Source organism: Micropterus dolomieu, linkage group LG13, assembly GCF_021292245.1.
Source record: "Micropterus dolomieu isolate WLL.071019.BEF.003 ecotype Adirondacks linkage group LG13, ASM2129224v1, whole genome shotgun sequence".
Lineage (NCBI taxonomy): Eukaryota > Metazoa > Chordata > Actinopteri > Centrarchiformes > Centrarchidae > Micropterus > Micropterus dolomieu.
This window is the reverse complement of record NC_060162.1, coordinates 19,338,754-19,351,638: the sequence shown is the minus strand read 5'-3', so window position 1 is coordinate 19,351,638 and position 12,885 is coordinate 19,338,754. Positions and strand designations below refer to the sequence as shown.

At 39.8% G+C, this 12,885-nt stretch overlaps 1 protein-coding gene and 1 pseudogene across 1 annotated transcript in view; both read right to left on the bottom strand.

The window, feature by feature from the left end:
• The window catches only part of si:dkey-247m21.3 (5-hydroxytryptamine receptor 4), a 74,524-nt gene extending 62,736 nt beyond the window's left edge, over positions 1–11,788 (bottom strand). The window contains exon 1 of the mRNA XM_046066001.1: positions 11,739–11,788. The gene's annotated coding sequence lies outside the window, so the exon portion shown is untranslated. The remainder of the gene's footprint in view (positions 1–11,738) is intronic.
• Positions 554–1,438, bottom strand: LOC123981304 (annotated as a pseudogene).
• Positions 11,789–12,885: the final 1,097 nt, after the last annotated feature.

Here is a 12,885-nt window from a genome sequence, read left to right as displayed (position 1 = left end):
AGTGTATGACCACGGTTATGTGTTTGCCCTTTGACATGTTGTTTGAAGTTAAAAGAAGTGGCCATATTTAAAAAGTTAGTTGCATTAACATTGTTGGGATCATCAACATGAATATTAAAATCGCCACAAAGAACAATTCTGTCAAAATTTAAAACCAGAGTAGATAAAAATTCAGGAAGTTCTGACAAAAATCCTCCAGGCGGTTTTGGGGGGCGATAAATTATAACAAATATGATAGGTTACAGCCCAATAATTACAATAGGACTAGTAACAATAGTCGTTGCAGCAGAGGGTGTCGAGCAGGAACACGGGGGCAGCAGTTGACCCGCAGCCACAGATCCAGACTCCACAGCTCCAGAGCCAGAAAACCTGCAGGAAGTGATAGGAGGAGAGAGGAGAGGGACGAGAAAGCACAAGACTACCAGAAAGGGGAGAAGTTGTGTTAGTAACATGCAATAATGGGATGAGGTTGCATACAGAGGGAGAGAAAGTAGAGGAGAGAGGTGCTCAGCAGCATAACTAAGGGATGGTTCAGGACTCACCTGAGCCAGCCCTAACTATAAGCTTTATCAAAGAGGAAAGTCTGAAGCCTACTCTTAAATGTGGAGATGGTGTCTGCCTCCTGAACCCAAACTGGAACCTGGTTCCACAGGAGAGGAGCTTGATAGCTGAACGCTCTGGCTCCTAGTCTACTTTTGGAGACTCTAGGAACCACAAGTAACCCTGCATTCTGGGAGCGCAGTGCTCTGGTTGGGTAGTAAGGTACTATTAAGATAAGATGGTGCCTGACCATTAAGAGCTTTGTAGGTAAGAAGAATGATTTTAAATTCTATTCTGGATTTTACTGGAAGCCAATGCAGAGAAGCTTAGACAGGAGAAATATGATCTCTTTTCCTGGTTCCTGTCAGAACACGTGCTGCAGCATTCTGGATCAGCTGAAGAGTCTTAATGGACTTTTTCGAGCAGCCTGATAATAAGGAATTGCAGTAATCGTGCCTAGAAGTAACAAATGCATGTACTAGTTTTTCTGCATCATTTTTAGACAGGATGTTCCTGATTTTTGCAATATTACGTAGGTGAAAAAAGGCAGTCCTTGAAATTTGCTTAATGTGAGACTTAAACGACATGTCCTGAAGATAACTCCAAGATTCCTCACAGTGTTGCTGGAGGCCAGGGCGATGCCATCAAGGGAAACTATATCTTTAGATAATGCGTCACGGAGGTGCTTAGGCCCCAGAACAATAACTTCAGTTTTATCTGAGTTTAACATTAGAAAATTACAGCTCATCCAGGTTTTAACATCCTGAAGGCACATTTGAAGTTTAGCTAACTGATGAGTTTCATCTGGTTTCATCGATAGATATAACTGAGTATCATCTGCATAACAATGAAAGCTTATGGAATATTTCCTGATAATATTGCCTAAAGGAAGCATATATAAAGTGAAGAGGATTGGTCCGAGGACAGATCCTTGAGGAACTCCATGACTAACTTTGGCATGCATGGAGGACTCATCGTTAACATGTACAAACTGAAATCGATCCGATAAATAGGACTTAAATCAGCTTAGAGCGGTTCCTTTAATGCCAATGAAATGTTCCAGTCTCTGAAATAGGATCTGACGGTCAATGGTATCAAAATCCTCAAATAAACTATTGCTCTGTAGAAAGTCACACAGCTGTTTAGCAACTGCTTTCTCCAGAACCTTAGAGAGAAATGGAAGGTTAGATATAGGTCTATAGTTGGCTAAAACATCTGGATCAAGTTTGGGGTTTTTCAGAAGAGGTTTAATTACAGCTACTTTAAAGTACTGTGGTACATAGCCTGTTGATAGAGATAGATTGATCATATCTAGTATAGAAGTACTGACTAAGGGTAAAACTGCTTTAAGCAACCTAGTCGGGATGGGGTGTAAGAGGCAGGTTGATGGTTTAGATGAAGAAATTATTGAAGTTAGTTGGTAAAGGTTGAGGGAAGCAAAACAGTCTAAACATATATCTGGTTCTACAGCTGTTTCTAAGGTTCCTGAATTTAGAGATAAGTCGGTGCCAGTTGAGGGCAGGTCTTAGTGAATTTTGTTTCTAATAGTTAGAATTTTATCATTAAAGAAGCTCATGAAGTCATCACTACTGAGAGCTATGGGAATACTTGGCTCAATAGAGCTGTGACTCTCTGTCAGCCTGGCTACAGTGCTGAAAAGAAACCTGGGGTTGTTCCTATTTTCCTCTATTAATGACGAGTAGTACGCTGCTCTGGTATTACGGAGGGCCTTCCTATAAGTTTTAATACTATTTTGCCAACTTAAACGAGAATTTTCCAGTTTGGTGGAACGTCAATTCCTCTCAAGTTTCCGCGATATTTGCTTTAATTTGTGAGTTTCAGTATTATACCATGGAGCTAACCGTCTTTGTTTTATTATTTTCTTTTTTAGAGGGGCAACAGAGTCGAGTCTCATTCGCAGCGAACCTGCAGCACTATCAACAAGATGATCGATTTGGGAGGGACTGAAATTAGCATAGGAGTCCTCCGTTACTTTGTGACTTAATAATGAATTTAGAGCTGATGGAATCGCATCCTTAAATTTAGCTACAGCACTATCAGACAGACATCTTGTATAGAAATTTTTGCCCAATGGCGTTTAGTTCAGCAATACAAACTCAAAAGTTATCAAACAGTGGTCAGATAAAGAGGGATTCTGTGGGAACACTATTAAATGTTCAATTTCAATACCATACACCAAAACAAGGTCGAGGGAGTCGGTTCATGAACACTCTGAGAGAAGCCACTGGAATCTAACAGAGAGATAAACACAGTACTGAAGTTGTCATTCTCTACGTCCACATGAATATTAAAATCCCCTACAATAATAACTTTGTCCATTTTAAGGACTAAAGTTGACAAAAACTCTGCAAATTCAGATAAGAATTCAGAGTACGGACCAGGTGCTCGGTACACTATAACAAAAAGAATTGGTTGCAGTGATTTCCAACTTGGGTGTGAAAGACTAAGAACAAGGCTTTCAAATGAGTTATAATTTAGTTTAGGTTTAGAGCTGATTAGTAGGCTAGAGTCGAAGATAGCTGCAACTCCACCTCCTCGGCCTGTGCCTCGAGGAATGTGAGTATGAATATGACTGGGAGGGGTGGATTCATTTAGGCTAACATATTCTCCATCACCCAGCCAGGTTTCAGTAAGACAAAATAAATCAATATCATAATCTGATATTAGTTCATTCACTAGTACACCTTTAGAAGAGAGAGATCTGATGTTTAAGAGTCCACATTTAATTTTCCTATTGTTTGCACTATTGTTCTTGGGGTTTTAATTTTTATGAGGTTTTTATGCACAGCTCCTCTTCTGTTTACCTTTGATTTAAAAAATTTCGATGGTCAGGGGGCAGACACCGTCACTATGGGGTTTTCACTAAGTAACTCCTGAAATGGAAGAGCAGAGAAGTGTGTTAGACTGCGACTCTGCGTAGGGTTTTGGGTGGGTAACTGCTGAAATAGAAAGGCAGAGAAGTGTGTTAGACTGCGACTCTGCCTCCTGGTCTCAACTCTGGGTTGTCATGGATTTGGTCCACTCAGAGTTGAGACCAGGAGGCAGAGTCGCAGTCATGAAGAGTAGTTGTTGCCAAGGTAACAACTAAAGGTGATCCAAATAAACAATAAACAATATTCTCAGAAAGTCACGAGGCAACATTTTATATCCAGTAATCGCCTGTACACCAAAAGCAAAATTAATCTGTGGCTCCAACAAGGTTGAACAAAACCTCAAACATATTCTCAAGTCAATAGTGCCACTGAATATTCAAAACCCCTTTCTTTTTCAGAATTTTCTCCCTTGGTGAAAAGGCGCAGACTCTTCCATGCACTCACAGGGATGCACTAAACCACACACTAGCCTGTTGCCCGCATGACTGGAGCAAGATGCAACTCTGAGTGGATGGAGCGTGTCTTCTGAAAAAAGCTGTGGCTGAGGTTAATGGGTTGTGAGCGGGTAATTGAGCGCGCTTGGCTCGTCACAATAAGGGTGCCAGCTCTCTGGATGAAGGGGGTAAACGGGGAATGACTACAGAATAAAGTGACACGCAAACAAGTGCATGGAAGCACACACACAGACACATAAAGTTAGATTTGCAAAAATGCGAAAGACAGGCAGTCTGTGGAAATAAAGTATCTACCCAGGGCCATCACCCCCTGTGTGCCTCCCCATGGATTTGTCAGGACTGATCAGTTTTCCACTTTCTCATAGCACCGCTGTCCACATCAATATCTTGTTCTGCACACGTGCTACAACGCAATTGTGTTTAAAATACGTTCAAGGAAACAATTATCCACCTACCATTAAAAAAGAAAAAAAATAACAAATAGCTTCTTTCCATAAAGATTTCACTTTAAATTTAAAAATATAAATAACAATCCTGATGTACTGTCCCCTCCAAAAGTACTGGAACGGTAAGGCAAATTCATTTGTTTTTGTTGTTCACTGAAGACATTTGGGTTTAAGATCAAAAGATGAATTTCAGCTTTTATTTCCTGGTATTCACATCTAGATGTTTTAAACAAATTAGGACATATCACCCTTTGTATTAGACCACAGCATTCTTAGGTGAACAAAAGTAATGGACCAAATAATCTTAAACATTTAATATTTGGTGGCATAACCCTTGCTTGCAATAACTGCCTCAAGCCTGCGACCCATCGACATCACCAAACTGTTGCATTCTTCATTTGTGATGCTATTCCAGGCTTTTACCGCAGCTTCTTTAACTTCTTGTTTGTTTCGGGGTGTTTCTTCCTTCAGTCTCCTCTTAAGGAGGTGAAATGCTCTATTGGGTTATGGTCAGCTGATTGACTTGGCCAGTCTAAAACCTTCCACTTTTTTCCCCTGATGAAGTCCTTTGTCTTGTTGGCAGTGTGCTTTGGCTCATTGTCTTCCTCTCAATTAGTTTCAATGCATTTCTCCATAAATTGGCAGACAATATGTTTCTGTACACTTCTGAATTCATTCTGCTGCTACCATCATCAGTTACATCATCAATAAATATTAATGAGCCTGTTCCAGAAGCAGCCATGCCCAAGCCATGACATTACCTCCAGCATGCTTCACAGATGAGCTTGTATGCTTCGGATCATAAGCAGTTCCTTTCTTTCTCCACACTTTGGTCTTTCCATCACTTTGGTGGAGATTAATCTTGATCTCATCAGTTCATAAGATTGTGTACCAGAACTTTTGTGGCTCATCTCTGTACTTCTTTGCAAATTTCAGTCTGGCCTTCTGATTCTACCTGCTGATGAGTGGTTTGCATCTTGTGGTGTGGCCTCTATATTTCTGCTCTCTGAGTCTTCTTCCAACAGTGGATTGTGATACCTTCACCCTGCACTGTGGAGGTCGTTGGTGATGTCACTTACTGATGTTTTGGGGGTTTTCTTCACAGCTCTCACGATATTTCTGTCATCAACTACTGTTGTTTTCCTTGGCTGACCTGTTGGACGTCTGTTGCTCAGTACACCAGTAGTTTCTTTCTTTTTCAGGACATTCCAAATTGTTGTGCTTGCTATGCCCAACGTTTGTCTAATGGCTCTGGTCGAATTTCTTTCTTTTCTCAGCTTGACAATGGCTTGCTTTTCTCCCTTGTTGGTTTATCCTCTTTAACAGGAAATGCAGTATTTACAGGTTTGAACCAAGCATGAAAACTTAGACTAGTCATGCAGAGCTATTTAATTTTCGGACAATCAACCTAAAAGGCAACACCTGGGCAACAAGAAACATCTGTAAGTCACATGTTCCAATAGTTTTGCTCACTTGAAAAATGGGTGGGTTCAAACAAAGGGTGGTATGTCCTGAGTTGTTTAACACATCTAGATGTGAATACCAGGAAATAAAAGGAAATTCTGAACTCTTGTCTCATCTTTTGATCTTAAACCCAAATGTCTTCAGTGAACAACAAAAACAAAGGAATTTGCCTTACCGTTCCAATACTTTTAGAGGGGACTGTATAATGGTTAACTTGATGCTTGCATGGCCTCAATTCCAGCATCCGTAAGTCAAACTATTCAAATAAAACTCCTGTCTACACATAAAATTCCACTTTGATAATATTTAACTGAAAATTGTTATCTGTAAGTTTTGTCCAGCACCAGTGAAGCGATGGACATGCAGCACACTTTGCCTGAGTAACGTTACCACATCTCACAGAATAAAAGGTCTCATTCAACTCATGTACAAGCTCAAAAAAAGGGAACATCTTCGTTGTTCCTCTAGAAAGAAACCCAACCATGTCTTGCTTTTACCTGCTTCTTTCATTACGTGACTTGTGGCAGAAATACAATACTACAATGACTTACAAACTTGAAATTTTATTCTAGCTGCCCTAAACAAACAGTTAAACCAGTGTGGTGGGTTTGCTCGCTGCTTTGATACATTTTGGCTTTTATAGATCACTGAGCCCAAAAGCCCCGTGTAAAGGAAACCCAGCGTGTGCTCAAATACAAGGAGGTCAGAGAATGTCAAAGAAACGTCAAACAACTAGAGAATCACCGCTGAACAGACAAGGATGTAGCTTGGAGATTTTCTGACACAGGGGTTCAGTAAATGCCAGCAGCACAGCACATCTTCAGAGGGTCTGCAGAATGCCTTATGCTTATTCACCATTAAACAGCTGTTTGCCTTGAGAATTCGAAGGCTCCACTCATTGGCTGTCCACAATGTCAATCGTAGAAACGTCTGCTCACTTCTTGACAATACTGCACTGTTCTTTACTAGTAAAGTCGGAAACCCCTGTTCACTAAGTAAATGTTCGTATTTGAGAAGAGAGGACTAGTGAATCTTTGCTTACTTTATGACTGTTGCTCTTCGAAACTATGAATCAGTTGATACTATCCGAACTCACTTTTTGGAGTGTAAAAGCGATGTAAAAGCAGCTGTCATGTCAGTGAAAACAAATTGGACATGTTACACAACGTTCTGTATTGCAAGAATATTGCTTTAACAACCTTGCATTCCTCCTCTGTACACTGCAGAGCAGTAGCACACTTGTTCAGGTGTAGGTGTAGTTCTGGGTTTCTCAGTGGGTGAGTCAGTCACTCGTTGTTTTTTCATGCTGGGCAAAAGTAAACAGCTGCAAATGGCTTCCTAATGAGCCCTGATATCTTCAACGATGCTGACTGCGTTTAGCAAACCTGGAATAACAGGAAAGGACAGAACAGTCTGGGTGAGTGGCACAAATGTAAAGAAAAACTGGGTTAATATCCTTAACAAAATGTATTTTTATACTGTGTCCGCAAGAGGACCAAAACAAAGCGACAAGCTTATATCAGTGTTGACAGTCCTGTGTTGAATTTACTACTGCCCATACGATAACTTATCTCTATTGATAACCAAGAAGCAAAAAGTATAGATCGATGTGTTGCTTTGGGTGAGGTGACATTGATAATGAATGAGGCCTGGCTAGCCCTAGGAATCAGGCTAATGAGTTGGAGTTGGTACAGATGGCCTAAAATTAGCCTGAAGGCAGTGGCTCTCTCCTAAATGTCTACAGGGAGCGGCTAATAAGGACAGCACAGTAGGCGATAGCAGAGACAAGAAGTTAACTGTTTATGGTAAAGGCAGAGACCAGGGACCAAAAAAACCACATTACTAATACACTGTTTAATCTTCATTAGCTAGGGGGCAGGTTACTTGCGTACATTCACTATCTCTCTGCAGTTTGTGTCACCTGCCTGATTCATTTACTGATGCTCATACCTGAAAACTGGCCAGGGCGATCAGTCTGCTCATGGCTGCTAGCCAGTGTTGGAGTTGTGCCTTGCTTAGGGTTACAATTTTTGGATGAGGCAGGAGTGGTTATTACAGTCTTAGATCATCAAAATCAGATTTATCCAGCTTCAACTTTTGACACAATAAATTGTCTAATAACGGTGAATGAATACAATGGATTTTTACAAATTGCCTTTTATTTTATTCATCTTCTTCCCAGATACTGCCAGAGGTTAGGTAATTGGGACTGTTCATTCCTGGGGGAAAAAACTTCAGGGATGATGAGTGATGAGGTTCTGTTGGTTCTTATTCTCAATGCTGAATAGGACCACTGCTGAGTGTTTAAAGGATTACACAGTGTGGATGCCATATAATATGTTTTGTACATGTGGACAAGCCAAAAGATGTTGGCAAGCTAATGCTGGTTTGGACAAGATTTTCTGAGAATAGGAGCCATGTCAAGGGAAAGCAATGAAAGTGATTTATTACCAGAGAGGGGACTTAAACAATGGCCTAGGGAATTACTATTGGATGACACTACTGTATCAGCCTTGTTTGAAAATGCTGCATCCTGCGTGATCGCTTAGACATGTTCCAGTCTAACTAAATATAAGTCATCCCTCCTTAATATCTGTAATACTTTCTACAGGTAAACAATCAGAACAGAAGGAGTAGACTGTGGGTTCTCATGGTTGTCGAGTGCTGCCTTTTCATTTTGATTATGTTTGATTACATAACACTGAAATGGCAAATATTTCAAGTGAGATCAGTGAATGAGACATTAAATCCACTGTCCACTTCTGCCATTTGCCTAGCCAAATGTCCATTATATCCAGACTTACCTCAAACTTAATAAAAACATGCTGGAGGAAATCTCACAAAATGATCTCCTACCATGCAAAATTTAAATTGTTAATTATTAATATTCTGCTTTCACAAGAAGAAATACATTTCACACCAGTTTGATTTAGAGAATTGCAAAAAGAAAGTGAGAAAACAGAGAAACTCGACAAGACGATGTATAGTAAGGGTGTGTCTTTGCCTAACTTCGAGTTACCTAAACCCCGTAGTTACCTGTTTTGACATTGAGAGGTGAAAATGTCTAATTCATGCTGATGGCATTTTGTAGAAATGTTTTGTCTTCCAACCCTATCGCCAGACGCCAGACTAGAACATCAATATTGGACAATATTACACATACTACTTACTTCAGTAATGACAAATACGGAATGATAAATGTTAGGAAAAAGATCATAGTTATGTAAAATAACCATGAAAAAGCCCGTAACTTGCTCAAGATCCTTAGTATATCTCTCAAAAGTAAATCCAGCGAAGTCTTTGTGTCATTGTTTACAAACAAGATGGTCAAAATGTTTAGCCTGTTAGTCAATATAACAGTGTCCTCTGGATGTATTTTCTGATATAAACTTTGGCTAAGGTTTGGATGAAAATGATGCAAAATGCACAATGCACACTTTTTCAGTATGGCGTGTATCAGTTTCACCAGTACAAAGTTTTACATTGCAAGAGATTGGACAGGATTCACAGTTACGCTTTTCCTGTTTGTACTGTAATTTGCTGACAGAACACGTCATTGTGAAACAGAAAAGAAAAAGACTGTTTTACAGCACTGCAGAGCACAACTGAAACAATTACAAAATTAGAAATGTAAACATAGGAAACACCTCTTAGTCTGATGTCCCTGTCTGTCAGGCCACAGATTCTCATCCAAATCACAACGGATATCTTCATCAATTCAGGATATTTACAAAAAATAAAAAGTCTAATAGACTTGTATAGAAAATATGCTTGACAGATTGTGACAGTGTGTTCAACCATTTTGCATGCAGTGACTTATGCAATGAGCTTGTGCTTTGATGTTTTGGGGGGTAAGAAACATGAAATAAGCCATTGATAATGACACAGCAGACAATTGCACATAATCATTTGCATGAATGTGTCAAAGAATGACACATTATGTGTACAAGTGATATGGAGGGTTTACAAGTAATTTTGAGAATTTCAATTCTGATCTGAGAAATGTACCAAAGCGACTGAGAAAAACTGTAATATTATTCCTATCTGCGACACATAATCTGCTTTTTCTTGCACTTGCTCATTTCTAGCATTGTTAATCTGTGTTGGTCCATCATCTTGTCTATCTCCATATCTCTGCTCACTACTACAGGACTGTGTGACATGTAATTGTGTAAATTGGAGATAAAATGTTTAGGTTTGTCAAACAGAATCATAAGCTCATACACTCTCACAAAACAGGGTACAGAGTTGTACCTCACTGAGACCAGAAAAACTCAACCTTTGTTTTCAGTAAATTAGCATTGGGCAGGTTTAGGATAGATTACCTGTGGTTCAGGATAAGAATTTTAAAAAGCTTGAAAACACATCATCAGACTTGGTTCCTTTACTTACTAGATGTTTCCTGCGCTTGCCACCTGATTTGTATTGCTTTACTTACTAGAATACTACAATATTTAAAAGTCAATCTACTTCTACTCATTATGCTGTTTTCACATTTGTCTAAATTAGAAATCGCTGATCCCTCTCTTTATCTCATACTCAAAACACACACAGATGCTCACATAGTGTAAACAATACAATCTACAGTGTATCTGAGCAGTTATCTTACTGTTGTATAGTACTATTACAATGTTTACAGTCAATTAAAAGCGTGAAAAGCAGCCAAATATACAGCAGCAGCAGTAGCTTTCCACTGCTGAAGTGCAATTGCATCAATAGGAGGCCTCTGTGTGTGTGTGTGTGTGTGTGTCTGTGCGTGTGTGTGTGTGTGTGTGTGCGTGTGTGTGTGCACATGAGCTTGTGCGTGTGGTTCATTTTCCTAATAGACAAACTATACTGTAAAAAAATAAAAAGGATGGAGAAATTGCAGTAGGTCTGCATTGAAATGTCAGCAATCAGTTCACTCTGTTCGGTATAATTGAACAACAGCAGACCTTTTCATGTGTCCTGACAGCCTGAAAACATTTTTGGAGACGCTGACGTAAAACAAAGTCTTCCTAATCTTTTCATGGGTGTCTTAGCAGGCTATCACACCCAAGAGTTCCTGGACAGATGCCCCTGAACTCTCCTCCTCTTGTCCCTCTTCTTTCTATTACACACATCGACTGTCTGTTTAGGCTACCCATCCATACGCTCAGACGTAGGGCCTACTCTCATAAACTAAGTCATAAGACCTAAAGTTCAACCAAAGTTTAAGCAATTACTCTGGGGCCAAGTTTCTTTGAATTTGTACTAAAAATAACAAACATGTTTCTGTCTAAATGAATAGTCATTTGCCTGTAGCCCATTAACGTCTGTTCCTGTGCACTAATTCACATTTTCTTTGTAAAACCCAGCCATTATGTATCGACATGTATAAAATGTCTGGAATAAATTATTTGTATTTATGGAAAACATATAGGAGCATTACAAGTGGTGAAATTGGGGATATCAGCAAATTTAGAGAGGTACATGTCCATCAAATGAAGATTAAATGTCATTATTTTTTATTTTACAAGTGAGTAGGTATACATAAATGACCATTATCAAAACTGTATGACAAATAGTAGTAAGCTAATGAACATTTCATGACTACAGATTAAGCAAGGAGGAGGATGGAGACTAAAATAATACTCACTCAAAGTATCAGCTGCCATATCAGTGTCAATAAATAAATGTGACGACTATTAGATAAATGCAGAACTCTTGGTTGGAGACACACAGTGACCTGTCTCTTTTATAATAATAATCAGAGAAAATAGACTAATTCGGGTTTGAGTTCTCTGTAGACTTTACTTAATTAAACTGTCCTTATCATGATGTGTGTTTCAAGTTCAACTCGACGCAGCAAAATATCGCCCTGTAACATCCAATAAGTTGAAATTCTTACAACATTTCTTCTACCTTCCTTTCTTCTGTGTGTCAAACTTTTAAAATAACATTTCATATAACACGCTCACCTGTGCCGGGCTCCTCGCCTCCGCTCCTCCGAAACAGATGCCCCAGTGCGTATTAGTGGCGCTCATGCCCCGGCTGAAATTACGAAGACGTAAAAGGGGGGGGGGGGGGGGGGGGGGGGGATCCCACATGCCCAGAGAGTCCGATATGCGCGAGCCGCAGATGAGTGACACTGGGCGACAGTTCGCCTCGTGCCATTGAGAGAGACGAAGAGAGAGAGAGGTGAGAGAGAGCGAGGTGAGAGAGAGAGAGAGGGAAGAGAGAGAGGTGATTGGTGCTGCCATCGTGTGGCCTTACAATGCAATGACACAGACGAGACAGCTATACTGCCAAAGTTTGACGGCTGCAGACAGTGAAGCGAGGGACCACAAAAATGATGTTTAGTGTTGAAGCTTAAAACGAAATCGTTAAACTATTATTAAAGTGATTTAACTACATTATGAAGAGGAAAAAAACATAAAAGCAGAGAATGCACCATAAATTATGTTCAATGCTTAGCCTAAAATTAGTGAAGCAACATTATATATATATATATATATAAACAGATTTTATGCTTTTTTAAGGGTTCTGCTATATAGCAAATATCTGTTCTATTTCATACCTGCTCCCCTCTAACAGGGCTTCGCTATTGGTTCAGCCTCTGGAGGCTTTGCCCTTGGCACCTGACAAAAAAGAAATTTGCACTCACCACCCTATCAGGGATTAGCACAGGCAATGCTACTCTCTCTCTTTTACTGCCTTTGGAAAAGGATTATCACCTTTCCAGTTTTATGTAGACTGTTAAAGGTGCTGCAGAAGTTTTTTTTTCCTACACATAATTTCTTCCAAGTTGTGCGCCTCCTGTGCTTCGCCCATGATGACTACAAACCCCCACCAGTCCTGTTCTATCTGCTTGGGTTTGTGGGACCAAAGTGAGACTGACTTCTGACTTCTCGCACTCCCACCCTCAGGCTTGTAGCTGGCTAGCTATTTCAACTTTGGCAGTTAAAACATTTTTTAAGAAAAATAGACAAATTCTTTGATTCCAGCTTCTCAAATGTGAATATGTTTGGTTTCTTTCTTCTCTATGACTGTAAACTGAATTTGGGTTGTGGACAAAACAAAAAATTTAACAGTAACAGTATTGGCATAACTTTTTCTGTGTTTATT